Genomic DNA, 14645 nt, shown 5'->3' on the forward strand with positions numbered 1-14645 from the left:
TGTACCTTCCTATTTTAAAATATAATGGATGAACTTCACCCTGTGAGAACAATCTTCATGATCAAGAGATCTCATATGCAAAATAAGTATGAGTTGGGATAGGGCTGGGGAGGGTGGCTGCTCGGGCAGCCCCTCCCCCATCAAGTTAAGGAGATTCAACTGAGGAAGCACAAGGGAACTCTCGTCTGGGGACAACAACTGCAGGGAGACCACATCTTTTCAGATGAACATGGGAGGGCGGAAGGCTGCCTAATACTGAAGCACCATCAAATATCAAACCATATGCAACAACTAGTACAAGCATTCCTGGGGGAAGGTCTGCAGCAGACGGATTTGCATACGGTGATGTCATCCAAGCAGTGGGCCAAAGTTGGCTGGAACCCTCATCTGCATATGAAAAGAGAAAAGGGGCATGCAGGGCATGGCGGCCTTTTGCGGTGCTTGGATGACCCCTAGTTCGCATTAAACACCCCCACCCTCCTTTGGTGTGGGGCTCATGTTGGCTATGCCCCAGCCCCTGAAGCATTCAAGCTGATTTCTTGCAGCAGCTGGGCACTGTAACAGCTCCAGAGCTGCTCTGTAAGGCAACTAAAAGGGTGTGGGCCCTGCAGCACTACCTGTAGTTCGCATTGTGCGTTGGAAGGCACAAAGTAAGCAGACGGGAGAAGTCAGGATAGTGCGCAAGGGCATAGAAGGGAGTGGCTCCAGAAAAGAGAAGTGGAAACAGACAGCAAACTAGGCTGGAGAGAGACCTGAGACAAAGAGATCTGAATTATACGAGAGCCGACCAGGGGAAACACAAATTATGCAATCAAGTTTCCCACATTTGGGGAAATCACAGGAGCAGCACACCCAGAGTGCAATGGGTGAGCCTTGCCCTGGGAGAAGCACCTTCATGATCATAGTATCTCACCTGGCAGGTAAGTAGGAGTTGGGCTAGAGCTGGGGAGGGTCACTGCTCGGGCACCCCCCTGTCAAGTGAAGGAGATCCAACTGAGGCAGCACAAGGGAACTCTCGAAAGAAGAACAAGGCTAGAGGAATATATGAGACAAAGAAATCTGACTTTTACCAGAGCTGACCAGAGGAAAACACAAACACAGTCCCCCACTACCACAAAAAATGCAGGCGAGTTTCCCACATTTGGGGAAATCACAGGGGTCAGCATACCCAGAATGCAATGAATGAACCTCACCCTGGGTGAACAATCTTCATGACCATGGTGTCTCCTATGCAAAATAAGTATGATTTGGGATAGGGCTGGGAGGGCCGCTGCTCAGGCACATCTCTGTCAAGTAAAGGAGATTCAACTGAGGCAGCACAAGGGAACTCTCATCTGGGGACAACAACTGCAGGGAGAACACATATTTTCAGATGAACATGGGAGGGCAGAAGGCTGCCTAATACTGAAGCACCCCCAAACAACAAACCAAATGCAACAACTAGTGCAAGCATTCCTGGGGCAAGGCCTGCAGCAGATGGATTTGCATATGGTGATGTCATCCAAGCAGTGGGTCAAAGTTGGCTTCAACCCTCATCTGCATATGAAAAGAGAAAAGGGGCGTGCAGGGCATGGCGGCCTTTTGCGGTGCTTGGATTACCCCTAGTTCGCATTAAACACCCCCACCCACCTTTGGTGTGGGGCTCATGTTGGCCATGCCCCATCCCCTGAAGCATTCAAGCTGATTTCTTGCAGCAGCTGGGCACTGTAACAGCTCCAGAGCTGCTCTTTAAGGCAAGTAAAAGATTGTGTGGGCCCTGCAGCACTACCTGTAGTTTGCATTGTGCATTGGAAGGCACAAAGTAAGCAGACGGGAGGAGAAGTCAGGATAGTGCACAAGGGTATAGAAGGGAGGGGCTCAAGATAAAAGAAGTGGAAACAGACAGCAAACTAGGCTGGAGAAAGACCTGAGACAAAGAGATCTGAATTATACGAGAGCCGACCAGAGGAAACACAAATTATGCAGTCAAGTGTCCCACATTTGGGGAAATCGTAGGAGCAGCACACCCAGAGTGCAATGGGTGAGCCTTGCCCTGGGAGAAGCACCTTCCTGATCATAGTATCTCACCTGGCAGGTAAGTAGGAGTTGGGCTAGAGCTGGGGAGGGTCGCTGCTCGGGCACCCCCCTGTCAAGTGAAGGAGATCCACCTGAGGCAGCACAAGGGAACTCTCGAAAGAAGAACAAGGCTAGAGGAAAATCTGAGACAAAGAAATCTGAGTTTTAACAGAGCTGACCAGAGGAAAGCACAAACACAGTCCCCCACTACCACAAATAATGCAGTCGAGTTTCCCACATTTGGGTAAATCACAGGGGTCAGCATACCCAAAATGCAATGAATGAACCTCACCCTGGGAGAACAATCTTCATGACCATGGTATCTCCTATGCAAAATAAGTATGATTTGGGATAGGGCTGGGGAGGGCCGCTGCTCATGCACATCTCTGTCAAGTAAAGGAGATTCAACTGAGGCAGCACAAGGGAACTCTCATCTGGGGACAACAACTGCAGGGAGAACACATATTTTCAGATGAACATGGGAGGGCAGAAGGCTGCCTAATACTGAAGCACCCCCAAACAACAAACCAAATGCAACAACTAGTGCAAGCATTCCTGGGGGAAGTTCTGCAGAAGACGGATTTGCATACGGTGATGTCATCCAAGCAGTGGGCCAAAGTTGGCTGGAACCCTCATCTGCATATGAAAAGAGAAAAGGGGTATGCAGGGCATGGCGGCCTTTTGCGGCGCTTGGATGACCCTTAGTTCGCATTAAACACCCCCACCCTCCTTCGGTGTGGGGCTCATGTTGGCCATGCCCCATCCCCTGAAGCATTCAAGCTGATTTCTTGCAGCAGCTTGGCACTGTATCAGCTCCAGAGCTGCTCTGTAAGGCAAGTAAAAGGGTGTGGGCCCTGCAGCACTACCTGTAGTTTGCATTGTGCATTGGAAGGCACAAAGTAAGCAGACAGGAGGAGAAGTCAGGATAGTGCACAAGGGTATAAAAGCGAGTTTCCCACATTTGGGAAAATCACAGGGGTCAGCATACCCAGAATGCAATGAATGAACCTCACCCTGGGAGAACAATCTTCATGACCATGGTATCTCCTATGCAAAATAAGTATGATTTGGGATAGGGCTGGGGAGGGCCGCTGCTCAGGCACATCTCTGTCAAGTAAAGGAGATTCAACTGAGGCAGCACAAGGGAACTCTCATCTGGGGACAACAACTGCAGGGAGAACACATATTTTCAGATAAAAATCTTGGTCATGCTCTGGTTTCTCTTCAAAACGAACAGATCTTTCGCCTTTTACTAAAGATTTCCGTGGAGAGGAGCAAAACTGAGTTTTATCTCAATTTTTGCATGCTCCGTCTTATTGGGGTTTCTTTTATCGGTTTAAAGATAGAACGAGTGTGCTTTAATGTAAGCTCATTTGCATAGAAATGACAGTAAATGTTTGTTTCTTTTCAAACAGAACTTTCTTGACTATACTAAATGCTTGAAAGATCTGGGAGCACATGGAAAAGAGTACAAACCATGTTTATAGCAAGGGGAAGCCTGGTGAGAAATCTGCTTTCTTTCTTTCAAATTGGGTGCTCACTTTGAGCTGAATGAGGACTGCTGGCATGGCACTCAGGCGACAGGTGGAATCTTGGTCATGTTCTGGTTTCTCTTCAGAACGAACAAATCTTTCGCCTTTTACTAAAGATTTCCGTGGAGAGGAGCAAAACTGAGTTTTATCTCAATTTTTGCATGCCCCATCTTATTGGGATTTTATTTTATCGGTTTAAAGATAGAACGAGTGTGCTTTAATGTAAGCTCATTTGCATAGAAATGACAGTAAATGTTTGTTTCTTTTCAAACAGAACTTTCTTGACCACACTAATTGCTTGAAAGATCTGGGAGCACATGGAAAAGAGTACAAACCATGTTTATAGCAAGGGGAAGCCTGGTGAGAAATCTGCTTTCTTTCTTTCAAATTGGGTGCTCACTTTGAGCTGAATGAGGATTGCTGGCATGGCACTCAGGCGACAGGTGGAATCTTGGTCATGCTCTGGTTTCTCTTCAAAACGAACAGATCTTTCGCCTTTTACTAAAGATTTCCGTGGAGAGGAGCAAAACTGAGTTTTATCTCAATTTTTGCATGCTCCGTCTTATTGGGGTTTCTTTTATCGGTTTAAAGATAGAACGAGTGTGCTTTAATGTAAGCTCATTTGCATAGAAATGACAGTAAATGTTTGTTTCTTTTCAAACAGAACTTTCTTGACTATACTAATTGCTTGAAAGATCTGGGAGCACATAGAAAAGAGTACAAACCATGTTTATAGCAAGGGGAAGCCTGGTGAGAAATCTGCTTTCTTTCATTCAAATTGGGTGCTCACTTTCAGCTGAATGAGAACTGCTGGCATGGCACTCAGGCGACAGGTGGCATCTTGGTCATGCTCTGGTTTCTCTTCAGAACTAACAAATATTTCGCCTTTTATTAAAGATTTCCGTGGAGAGGAGCAAAACTGAGTTTTATCTCAATTTTTGCATGCCCCATATTATTGGGGTTTCTTTTATCAGTTTAAAGACAGAACGAGTGTGCTTTCTTGTTAGCTTTAATGTAAGTTTATTTGCATAACAATGACAGTAAATGTTGTTTCTTTTCAAACAGAACTTTCTTGACCATGCTACTTGCTTAAAGGTCTGGGAGCACATGGAAAACAGTACAAACCATGCAGTATCACAAGAGCCTTTATTTGATCTTTCATGAAGATAGAGCAGAATTGAGGACACGTCAACAATTTCTGCCGAAGGTGGTTCATCTTTCCACATGGTGCCTTTGGCCACTGACACCTTCGTTGAGTCAAAGTCTCTGGCTGTGGTCAGAACTTTGAAAATGTATGTCACCAGAACGGTTCAGATTAGGAAAACAGAGGCTCTGTTTGTCCTGTATGCTCCCAACAGGATTTGGTGTCCTGCTTCCATGCAGACCATTATGCGCTGGATCTGTGGTAAGATTCAGCATGCTCGTTCCACGGCAGGATTGCCGTTACTGAAGTAGGTGAAGACCCATTCTACTAGAAAGGTGGGTTCATCCTTGGCAGCTGGTCGGGGAGTCTCGGCATTGCAACTTTGCCGAGCAGCTATTTAGTAAACACTTTTGCTAAGTTTTACAAGTTTGATACCTTGGCTGATGATAACCTTAAGTTGGGTCATTCGGTGCTGCAGAGTCGTACGCACTCTCCCACCCGTTCAAGAGCTTTGGTATAACCCCATGGTTCTTAATGTGACCCCAGCATCCTCTAGGTCGTATGAGAAAATAGGATTTTAATACCTACCGGTAAATCCTTTTCTCTTAGTCTGTAGAGGATGCTGGGCACCCGTCCCAGTCCATACTGTGTCTGCAGTTATTACTTGTGGTTATACACATGTTGTGTTATGGTTCTGGTCAGCTTTTTGCTGCAATTGTTCATGCCGTTGGCTTGTGTTCTGTTGAATGCCACGTTCTGCGGCATGTTTAAGGTGTGAGCTGGTAAGATGCTCACCTTAGTTTAACAATAAATCCTTTCCTCGAAATGTCCGTCTCCCTGGGCACAGTTCCTATAACTGGAGTCTGGAGGAGGGGCATAGAGGGAGGAGCCAGTTCACACCCTTTGAAAGTCTTAAAGTGCCCATGTCTCTTGCGGATCCCGTCTATACCCCATGGTTCTTAATGTGACCCCAGCATCCTCTACGGACTAAGAGAAAATAATGCCCTTGCGCACTATCCTGACTTCTCCTCCCGTCTGCTTACTTTGTGCCTTCCAACGCACAATGCGAACTACAGGTGGTGCTGCAGGGCCCACACCCTTTTACTTGCCTTACAGAACAGCTCTGGAGCTGTTACAGTGCCCAGCTGCTGCAAGAAATCAGCTTGAATGCTTCAGGGGATGGGGCATGGCCAACATGAGCCCCACACCAAAGGAGGGTGGGGGTGTTTAATGTGAACTAGGGGTCATCCAAGCACTGCAAAAGGCCGCCATGCCCTGCATGCCCCTTTTCTCTTTTCATATGCAGATGAGGGTTCCAGTCAACTTTGGCCCACTGCTTGGATAACATCACCGTATGCAAATCCGTCTGCTGCAGACCTTCCCCCAGGAATGCTTGTACTAGTTGTTGCATATGGTGCTTCAGTATTAGGCAGCCTTCCGCCCTCCCATGTTCATCTGAAAAGATGTGGTCTCCCTGCAGTTGTTGTCCCCAGACGAGAGTTCCCTTGTGCTTCCTCAGTTGAATCTCCTTAACTTGACGGGGGAGGTGCTGCCCGAGCAGCCCTCCCCAGCCCTATCCCAACTCATATTTATTTTGCATATGAGATCTCTTGATCATGAAGATTGTTCTCACAGGGTGAGGTTCATCCATTATATTTTAAAATAGGAAGGTACGAATTACATATTTGAATTGCATCTATGTGCTGGATTCAAATGTCCCCCCCCCTTCCTTTCTCAATTGTGCCCGTCAGCAGCTATTCTAAGGTTGCTGCCAATGGGTGTGACACATTAATTTTAGTGGAGGAAAGTGCAGTGCACCAAAACATAAGCTGACACAATCATGGAGAATGCGCCAGCATATATGCTCTTCTATCTATATTTTGCAAACCTGCTCTTGTCCCCTCCAGCTGCTCTATGTAGATTTAACGTCTGGCAAGGTGCATAACCCACTGACAAGCAGGAACACTCCTGCATGAGTTTTCTCTCTCACTAGCTGGATGATACACAATCATTTGCATGCGCTCCACTTCCGACACACCACCCACCCAACCACCCAGTCACCAGAGCCACCCACAAGCCAACTGGCTCCGTGATTTAATTTGCACAGTGTAGTCATCCAGGCAGCATGTCCTTCTCAATGGAAGGATCTCTGGTTCCATGGAATCTTCCGCATTGGAATGCTGCGGAACAAAAAGGATTTAAATATTCAGCTTGCTAGCATTCAATGTACCTGCGGCTTGGCTCTAGCACATGGGTCTTCATCCTGTGGCCCTCCAGCTGCTGTGAAACTACACATCCCAGCATGCCCTGCCACAGTTTTGCTATTAAGGTATGCTAAAACTGAGGCAGGGCATGCTGGGATGTGTAGTTCCACAGCAGCTGGAGGGTCGCAGGTTGAAGACCCATGTTTTAGCATGCCTGTTCTATGATGCATGTTCCATGATGTCACAATCAGCTTGGAATGGGGTGTCTAGCAGGCATTTGCTGACAGCCACTTGAGGGAGACACACATCAGGAGATGCAGCATATCGGAGGTCTTCGATGCCTTTCCAGCAAATGCACACCACCTGCTGCTGGTCTGGACACAAAACAATGCCCACAATCGAAGTCCCAAAATGCCCAACTACAGGATTCATGTAAGTAGTGAATTTAGGAATGAATTTAGAAGTAGGAAATTAAGTTAGTTCACAAGTACATTCAAATTCAGATCTAAAGACTAAACACAAAACACAAAATAAGACTCCACAGAGCAATTATCAGGTGTCTTTATTAATTGTTGCATTTAAAAAATCAAGCAATTAGGGAGCACAATGTTGCGACAATGTAACCCTATTTGCAAAATAGTACTAAATAAGTTTGTCGATGTAAGACATTTGCAAAGGCGCAAACAAAACACGCTGGAAAATGCAACTGAATCTGTTTTTGGAGGTTAGAAAAGATGCAGGATCAAGTAGCTCCATGGGTAGGGTGTTTGATTAGAATTCAACAGGTTATAGGTTTGAATCCTGGGTATGATAGTTTGAGGTGTTATTTAATAAAGCATGTTTATATATTAGTCACACATGGCTTACTTGTACAAATGGCATGTCACCAGTTAGTGCTGACTGCTGATATGCCATTTGCACTAAAACAAATTAAAATGGTAAAAGTTATTGTACTTTAAGTAAAAATAAAAGCTAAAATATCAATCCCAGTTTTGGATTACTTTAATGAACAAAAAAAAAATGCATATAGCAAAGGATAGTTTCAATCTGCCTACCTCTGGGTTATGGACCCAGCATGCTTCCATTACAGTACTCTGCTGCACATGTAAGTGCAAGAGATCCTGAAGCACTCACTCATCATGGGAAAGTACCAATGTGTTTCTTCATTGGTTGATGGAAGAAACATCTTACAAAAACTCTCCACATTATTGACTTTTTAAAATGTTTCTAGGAATCGTTCTAGATGAATGCTTATTAGCCTTTGTCAGTATGGACTTTTACAAAGTGTTGCTGTGGCGCAATCAGTTACTGTGTAAGGCTATTAACCAAAAGGTTGGTGGTTCAATCCCACCCAGGGACGTAATTGACCTTGTTATCAGATTTTGGTGATCTTTATGTAGACAAGTGAAAATTTCAAACCCCCTCTTATGGTGTAGGGTACCTGGCCTTCTCTGATGTAATCAGAGTTAGATTTGATTCAGTGATTTTATAAAAACAGCTAGGAAGCACAATTTAGCAGTGGGTTGCAGAGAAAAAGAAATATGCTGGCAAAAAAATCCAATTGAGTGATTAAACAGCTTTTCATTTTCTGGCTTTATTTTTATGCTAACAAATTTGTTCTCTGAAAAGTGTCCACAAAGCCAAGTTTCTGATTAACACATTTGTAGGGATGGTTTTTAACCTATTACTAAATTAAACTTGCTTCATTGGAAAGGCAGCAAGATGCATCCTCATTTCAATATCTACTGAAATAATACAGGTTGACACCAGGAAACATTAACGCCACTGCATCCTTTGTGCTTTCTCATGTGGAAGTCTGTTTAATGTGAAAACAAGGTGATATCTAATTAGCACACAGGTAAGGAATTAAGAAAATCTTTATTTAAGGGTGAAGATGTTTCTCACAAAATCGTTGCCCCAATGCATCATTGAAATTCAAGCTGGAAAGATGATTTTAATATATCACTTGTACATTTTGTATTGCTCTTCTGGTGACAATGTAGTTTGTTTTTGTCAATTACCATTTTAATAATCGGGTAAAGAAAATTAAGTGGATTTTTGAAAGAAAACAATACTGTCAATATACTATTAAAACAAATGAAAATGGTAAAAGTTATTGTACTTTAAGTAAAAATAAAAGAGCAAAAATATCAATCCCAGTTTTGGATTACTTTAATTAACAAAAAAAAAACGCATATAGCAGAGGATAGTTTCAATCTGCCTACCTCTGGGCTATGGACCCAGCATGCTTCCATTACAGTACTCTGCTGCACATGTAATTGCAAGAGATCCTGAAGCACTCACTCATCATGGGAAAGTACCAATGTGTTTCTTCATTGGTTGATGGAAGAAACATCTTACAAAAACTCTCCAGATTATTGACTATTTAAAGTTTTTCTAGGAAACGTTCTAGATGAATGCTTATTAGCCTTTGTCAGTATGTACTTTTGCAAAGTGTCGCTGTGGCGCAATCAGTTAGTGTGTACAGCTATTAACCAAAAGGTTGGTGGTTCAATCCCACCCAGGGATGTAATTGACCTTGTTATCAGATTTTGGTGATCTTTAAGTAGACAAGTCAAAATTTCAAAAACCCCTGTTATGGTGTAGGGTACCTGGCCTTCTCTGATGTAATCAGAGTTAGATTTGATTCAGTGATTTTATAAAAACAGCTAGGAAGCACAATTTAGCAGTGGTTTGCAGAGAAAAAGAAATATGCTGGCAAAAAAATCAAATTGAGTGATTAAACAGCTCTTCATTTTCTGGCTTTATTTTTATGCTAACAAATTTGTTCTCTGAAAAGTGTCCACAAAGCCAAGTATCTGATTAACATCTTTGTAGGGATGGTTTTTCACCTATTACTAAATTAAACTTGCTTCATTGGAAAGGCAGCAAGATGCATCCTCATTTCAATATCTACTGAAATAATACAGGTTGACACCAGGAAACATTAACGCCACTGCATCCTTGCTGCTTTCTCATGTGGAAGTCTGTTTAATGTGAAAACAAGGTGATATCTAATTAGCACACAGGTAAGGAATTAAGAAAATCTTTATTTAAGGGTGAAGATGTTTCTCACAAAATCGTTGCCCCAATGCATCATTGAAATTCAAGCTGGAAAGATGATTTTAATATATCACTTGTACATTTTGTATTGCTCTTCTGGTGACAATGTAGTTTGTTTTTGTCAATTACCATTTTAATAATAGGGTAAAGAAAATTAAGTGGATTTTTGAAAGAAAACAATACTGTCAATATACTATTAAAACAAATTAAAATGGTAAAAGTTATTGTACTTTAAGTAAAAATAAAAGAGCAAAAATATCAATCCCAGTTTTGGATTACTTTAATTAACAAAAAAAAAAATGCATATAGCAGAGGATAGTTTCAATCTGCCTACCTCTGGGTTAAGGGGCCCAGCATGCTTCCATTGCAGTACTCTGCTGCACATGTAAGTGCAAGAGATCCTGAAGCACTCACTCATCATGGGAAAGTACCAATGCGTTTCTTCATTGGTTGATGGAAGAAACATTTTACAAAAACTCTCCAGATTATTGACTTTTTAAAGTTTTCTAGGAAACGTTCTAGATGAATGCTTATTAACCTTTGTCAGTATGTACTTTTGCAAAGTGTCTCGGTGGTGCAATCGGTTAGTGTGTTTGGTTATTAACCAAAGGGTTGGTGGTTCAATCCCACCCAGGGATGTTATTGACCTTGTCATCAGATTTTGGTGATCTTTAAGTAGACAAGTCAAAATTTCAAACCCCCTCTTATGGTGTAGGGTACCTGGCCTTCTCTGATGTAATCAGAGTTAGATTTGATTAAGTGATTTTATAAAAGAACAGCTAGGAAGCACAACTTAGCAGTGGGTTGCAGAGAAAAAGAAATACGCTTGCAGAAAAATCCAATTGAGTGATTAAACAGCTCTTCATTTTCTGGCTTTATTTTTATGCTAACTAATTTGTTCTCTGAAAAGTGTCCACAAAGCCAAGTATCTGATTAACACCTTTGTAGGGATGGTTTTTCACCTATTACTAAATTAAACTTGCTTCATTGGAAAGGCAGCAAGTGATGTCATCCAAGCAGTGGGTCAAAGTTTGCTTCAACCCTCGTCTGCTTATGAAAAGAGAAAAGGGATATGCAGGGCATGGCGGCCTTTTGCGACGCTTGGATGACCCCTAGTTCGCATTAAACACCCCCACCCTCCTTCGGTGTGGGGCTCATGTTGGCCATGCCCCAGCCCCTGAAGCATTCAAGCTGATTTCTTGCAGCAGCTGGGTACTGTAACAGCTCCAGAGCTGCTCTGTAAGGCAAGTAAAAGGGTGTGGGCCCTGCAGCACTACCTGTAGTTTGCATTGTGCATTGGAAGGCACAAAGTAAGCAGACGGGAGGAGAAGTCAGGATAGTGCACAAGGTTATAGAAGGGAGGGGCTCAAGAAAAGAGAAGTGGAAACAGACAGCATACTAGGCTGGAGAGAGACCTGAGACAAAGAGATCTGAATTATACGAGAGCCGTCCAGGGGAAACACAAATTATGCAGTCAAGTTTCCCACATTTGGGGAAATCGCAAGGGGCAGCACACCCAGAGTGCAATGGGTGAGCCTTGCCCTGGGAGAAGCACCTTCATGATCATAGTATCTCACCTGGCAGGTTAGTAGGAGTTGGGCTAGAGCTGGGGAGGGTCGCTGCTCGGGCACTACCTTTCAAGTGAAGGAGATCCAACTGAGGCAGCACAAGGGAACTCTCAAAAGAAGAACAAGGCTAGAGGAAGATCTGAGACAAAGAAATCTGACTTTACCAGAGCTGACCAGAGGAAAGCACAAACACAGTCCACCACTACCACAAATAATGCAGTCGAGTTTCCCACATTTGGGGAAATCACAGGGGTCAGCATACACAGAATGCAATGAATGAACCTCACCCTGGGAAAACAATCTTCATGACAATAGTATCTCCTATGCAAAATAAGTATGATTTGGGATAGGGCTGTGGAGGGCCGCTGCTCAGGCACATCTCTGTCAAGTAAAGGAGATTCAACTGAGGCAGCACAAGGGAACTCTCATCTGGGGACAACAACTGCAGGGAGAACACATATTTTCAGATGAACATGGGGTGGCAGAAGGCTGCCTAATACTGAAGCACCCCCAAACAACAAACCAAATGCAACAACTAGTGCAAGCATTCCTGGGGGATGGCCTGCAGCAGATGGATTTGAATATGGTGATGTCATCCAAGCAGTGGGTCAAAGTTGGCTTCAACCCTTGTCTGCATATGAAAAGAGAAAAGGAGCGTGCAGGGCATGGAGGCCTTTTGTGGTGCTTGGATGACCCCTAGTTCGCATTAAGCACCCCCACCCTCCTTCGGTGTGGGGCTCATGTTGGCCATTCCCCAGCCCCTGAAGCATTCAAGCTGATTTCTTGCAGCAGCTGGGCACTGTAACAGCTCCAGAGCTGCTCTGTAAAGCAAGTAAAAGGGTGTGGGCCCTGCAGCACTACCCGTAGTTTGCATTGTGCATTGGGAGGCACAAAGTAAGCAGACGGGAGGAGAAGTCAGGATAGTGCACAAGGGTATAGAAGGGAGGGGCTCAAGAAAAAAGAAGTGGAACCAGACAGCAAACTAGGCTGGAGAGAGACCTGAGACAAAGAGATCTGAATTACATGAGAGCCGACCAGGGAAAACTCAAATTATGCAGTCAAGTTTCCCACATTTGGGGAAATCGCAGGGGCAGCACACCCAGAGTGCAATGGGTGAGCCTTGCCCTGGGAGAAGCAACTTCATGATCATAGTATCTCACCTGGCAGGTAAGTAGGAGTTGGGCTAGAGCTGGGGAGGGTCGCTGCTCGGGCACCCCCCTGTCAAGTGAAGGAGATCCAACTGAGGCAGCACAAGGGAACTCTCGAAAGAAGAACAAGGCTAGAGGAAGATCTGAGACAAAGAAATCTGAATTTTACCAGAGCTGACCAGAGGAAAGCACAAATACAGTCCCCCACTACCACAAATAATGCAGTCGAGTTTCCCACATTTGGGGAAATCACAGGGGTCAGCATACCCAGAATGCAATGAATGAACCTCACCCTGGGAAAACAATCTTCATGACAATAGTATCTCCTATGCAAAATAAGTATGATTTGGGATAGGGCTGGGGAGGGCCGCTGCTCAGGCACATCTCTGTCAAGTAAAGGAGATTCAACTGAGGCAGCACAAGGGAACTCTCATCTGGGGACAACAACTGCAGGGAGAACACATATTTTCAGATGAACATGGGGTGGCAGAAGGCTGCCTAATACTGAAGCACCCCCAAACAACAAACCAAATGCAACAACTAGTGCAAGCATTCCTGGGGGATGGCCTGCAGCAGATGGATTTGAATATGGTGATGTCATCCAAGCAGTGGGTCAAAGTTGGCTTCAACCCTTGTCTGCATATGAAAAGAGAAAAGGAGCGTGCAGGGCATGGAGGCCTTTTGTGGTGCTTGGATGACCCCTAGTTCGCATTAAGCACCCCCACCCTCCTTCGGTGTGGGGCTCATGTTGGCCATTCCCCAGCCCCTGAAGCATTCAAGCTGATTTCTTGCAGCAGCTGGGCACTGTAACAGCTCCAGAGCTGCTCTGTAAAGCAAGTAAAAGGGTGTGGGCCCTGCAGCACTACCCGTAGTTTGCATTGTGCATTGGGAGGCACAAAGTAAGCAGACGGGAGGAGAAGTCAGGATAGTGCACAAGGGTATAGAAGGGAGGGGCTCAAGAAAAAAGAAGTGGAACCAGACAGCAAACTAGGCTGGAGAGAGACCTGAGACAAAGAGATCTGAATTACATGAGAGCCGACCAGGGAAAACTCAAATTATGCAGTCAAGTTTCCCACATTTGGGGAAATCGCAGGGGCAGCACACCCAGAGTGCAATGGGTGAGCCTTGCCCTGGGAGAAGCAACTTCATGATCATAGTATCTCACCTGGCAGGTAAGTAGGAGTTGGGCTAGAGCTGGGGAGGGTCGCTGCTCGGGCACCCCCCTGTCAAGTGAAGGAGATCCAACTGAGGCAGCACAAGGGAACTCTCGAAAGAAGAACAAGGCTAGAGGAAGATCTGAGACAAAGAAATCTGAATTTTACCAGAGCTGACCAGAGGAAAGCACAAATACAGTCCCCCACTACCACAAATAATGCAGTCGAGTTTCCCACATTTGGGGAAATCACAGGGGTCAGCATACCCAGAATGCAATGAATGAACCTAACCCTGGGAGAACAATCTTCATGACCATGGTATCTCCTATGCAAAATAAGTATGATTTGGGATAGGGCTGGGGAGGGCCGTTGCTCAGGCACATCTCTGTCAAGTAAGTTGCATTTGATTTGTTGTTTGGGGGTGCTTCAGTATTAGGCAGCCTTCTGCCCTACCATGTTCATCTGAAAATATGTGTTCTCCCTGCAGTTGTTGTCCCCAGATGAGAGTTCCCTTGTGCTGCCTCAGTTGAATCTCCTTTTGGAGAAGACCTCAATAAGATTGTAGCTGATCTGGCTACTGCTAAAACAGCTTGCCTACCTAGTATGACTCCTACCACGCAGAAGGCTAAAAGTACTTTTCTTGGCCCTTTCATCCTCCAGGTAAAGCGTACCCAAGGTCAGGCATACCCAAAGCAAGCTCATGTTTCCAGACCTGCCAAGCCCAGACTGAAGCAATCCTGGGCTGCCCATCAGCCTGCTTCCAAAACGGACAAGCCT

General features: G+C 44.7%; 14 non-coding genes and 1 pseudogene across 14 annotated transcripts; 4 read left to right on the forward strand and 11 right to left on the reverse strand.

The window, feature by feature from the left end:
* Positions 1-765: 765 nt before the first annotated feature.
* LOC135006705 (U1 spliceosomal RNA) lies at positions 766-928 on the reverse strand. The gene has a single exon (XR_010206859.1). It is a non-coding gene; the product is annotated as a U1 spliceosomal RNA (small nuclear RNA).
* A 152-nt stretch (positions 929-1080) lies between these two features.
* On the reverse strand, positions 1081-1244 carry LOC135006699 (U1 spliceosomal RNA). Its single transcript, XR_010206853.1, has one exon. It is a non-coding gene; the product is annotated as a U1 spliceosomal RNA (small nuclear RNA).
* Positions 1245-1919: 675 nt separating this feature from the next.
* Positions 1920-2082, reverse strand: LOC135006701 (U1 spliceosomal RNA). Its single transcript, XR_010206855.1, has one exon. It is a non-coding gene; the product is annotated as a U1 spliceosomal RNA (small nuclear RNA).
* Positions 2083-2234: 152 nt separating this feature from the next.
* Positions 2235-2398, reverse strand: LOC135006697 (U1 spliceosomal RNA). Its single transcript, XR_010206851.1, has one exon. It is a non-coding gene; the product is annotated as a U1 spliceosomal RNA (small nuclear RNA).
* Positions 2399-2991: 593 nt separating this feature from the next.
* On the reverse strand, positions 2992-3119 carry LOC135006706 (U1 spliceosomal RNA; annotated as a pseudogene).
* A 144-nt stretch (positions 3120-3263) lies between these two features.
* LOC135006709 (U5 spliceosomal RNA) lies at positions 3264-3379 on the forward strand. The gene has a single exon (XR_010206862.1). It is a non-coding gene; the product is annotated as a U5 spliceosomal RNA (small nuclear RNA).
* A 274-nt stretch (positions 3380-3653) lies between these two features.
* LOC135006707 (U5 spliceosomal RNA) lies at positions 3654-3769 on the forward strand. The gene has a single exon (XR_010206860.1). It is a non-coding gene; the product is annotated as a U5 spliceosomal RNA (small nuclear RNA).
* Positions 3770-4044: 275 nt separating this feature from the next.
* On the forward strand, positions 4045-4160 carry LOC135006710 (U5 spliceosomal RNA). Its single transcript, XR_010206863.1, has one exon. It is a non-coding gene; the product is annotated as a U5 spliceosomal RNA (small nuclear RNA).
* A 274-nt stretch (positions 4161-4434) lies between these two features.
* LOC135006711 (U5 spliceosomal RNA) lies at positions 4435-4550 on the forward strand. The gene has a single exon (XR_010206864.1). It is a non-coding gene; the product is annotated as a U5 spliceosomal RNA (small nuclear RNA).
* A 6876-nt stretch (positions 4551-11426) lies between these two features.
* LOC135006700 (U1 spliceosomal RNA) lies at positions 11427-11590 on the reverse strand. Its single transcript, XR_010206854.1, has one exon. It is a non-coding gene; the product is annotated as a U1 spliceosomal RNA (small nuclear RNA).
* A 150-nt stretch (positions 11591-11740) lies between these two features.
* On the reverse strand, positions 11741-11904 carry LOC135006715 (U1 spliceosomal RNA). The gene has a single exon (XR_010206867.1). It is a non-coding gene; the product is annotated as a U1 spliceosomal RNA (small nuclear RNA).
* A 674-nt stretch (positions 11905-12578) lies between these two features.
* On the reverse strand, positions 12579-12741 carry LOC135006703 (U1 spliceosomal RNA). The gene has a single exon (XR_010206857.1). It is a non-coding gene; the product is annotated as a U1 spliceosomal RNA (small nuclear RNA).
* A 152-nt stretch (positions 12742-12893) lies between these two features.
* On the reverse strand, positions 12894-13057 carry LOC135006713 (U1 spliceosomal RNA). Its single transcript, XR_010206865.1, has one exon. It is a non-coding gene; the product is annotated as a U1 spliceosomal RNA (small nuclear RNA).
* Positions 13058-13731: 674 nt separating this feature from the next.
* Positions 13732-13894, reverse strand: LOC135006704 (U1 spliceosomal RNA). Its single transcript, XR_010206858.1, has one exon. It is a non-coding gene; the product is annotated as a U1 spliceosomal RNA (small nuclear RNA).
* Positions 13895-14046: 152 nt separating this feature from the next.
* Positions 14047-14210, reverse strand: LOC135006708 (U1 spliceosomal RNA). The gene has a single exon (XR_010206861.1). It is a non-coding gene; the product is annotated as a U1 spliceosomal RNA (small nuclear RNA).
* Positions 14211-14645: the final 435 nt, after the last annotated feature.

This window comes from Pseudophryne corroboree, unplaced genomic scaffold, assembly GCF_028390025.1.
Source record: "Pseudophryne corroboree isolate aPseCor3 unplaced genomic scaffold, aPseCor3.hap2 scaffold_2159, whole genome shotgun sequence".
In the NCBI taxonomy this organism is placed as follows: Eukaryota; Metazoa; Chordata; class Amphibia; order Anura; family Myobatrachidae; genus Pseudophryne; species Pseudophryne corroboree.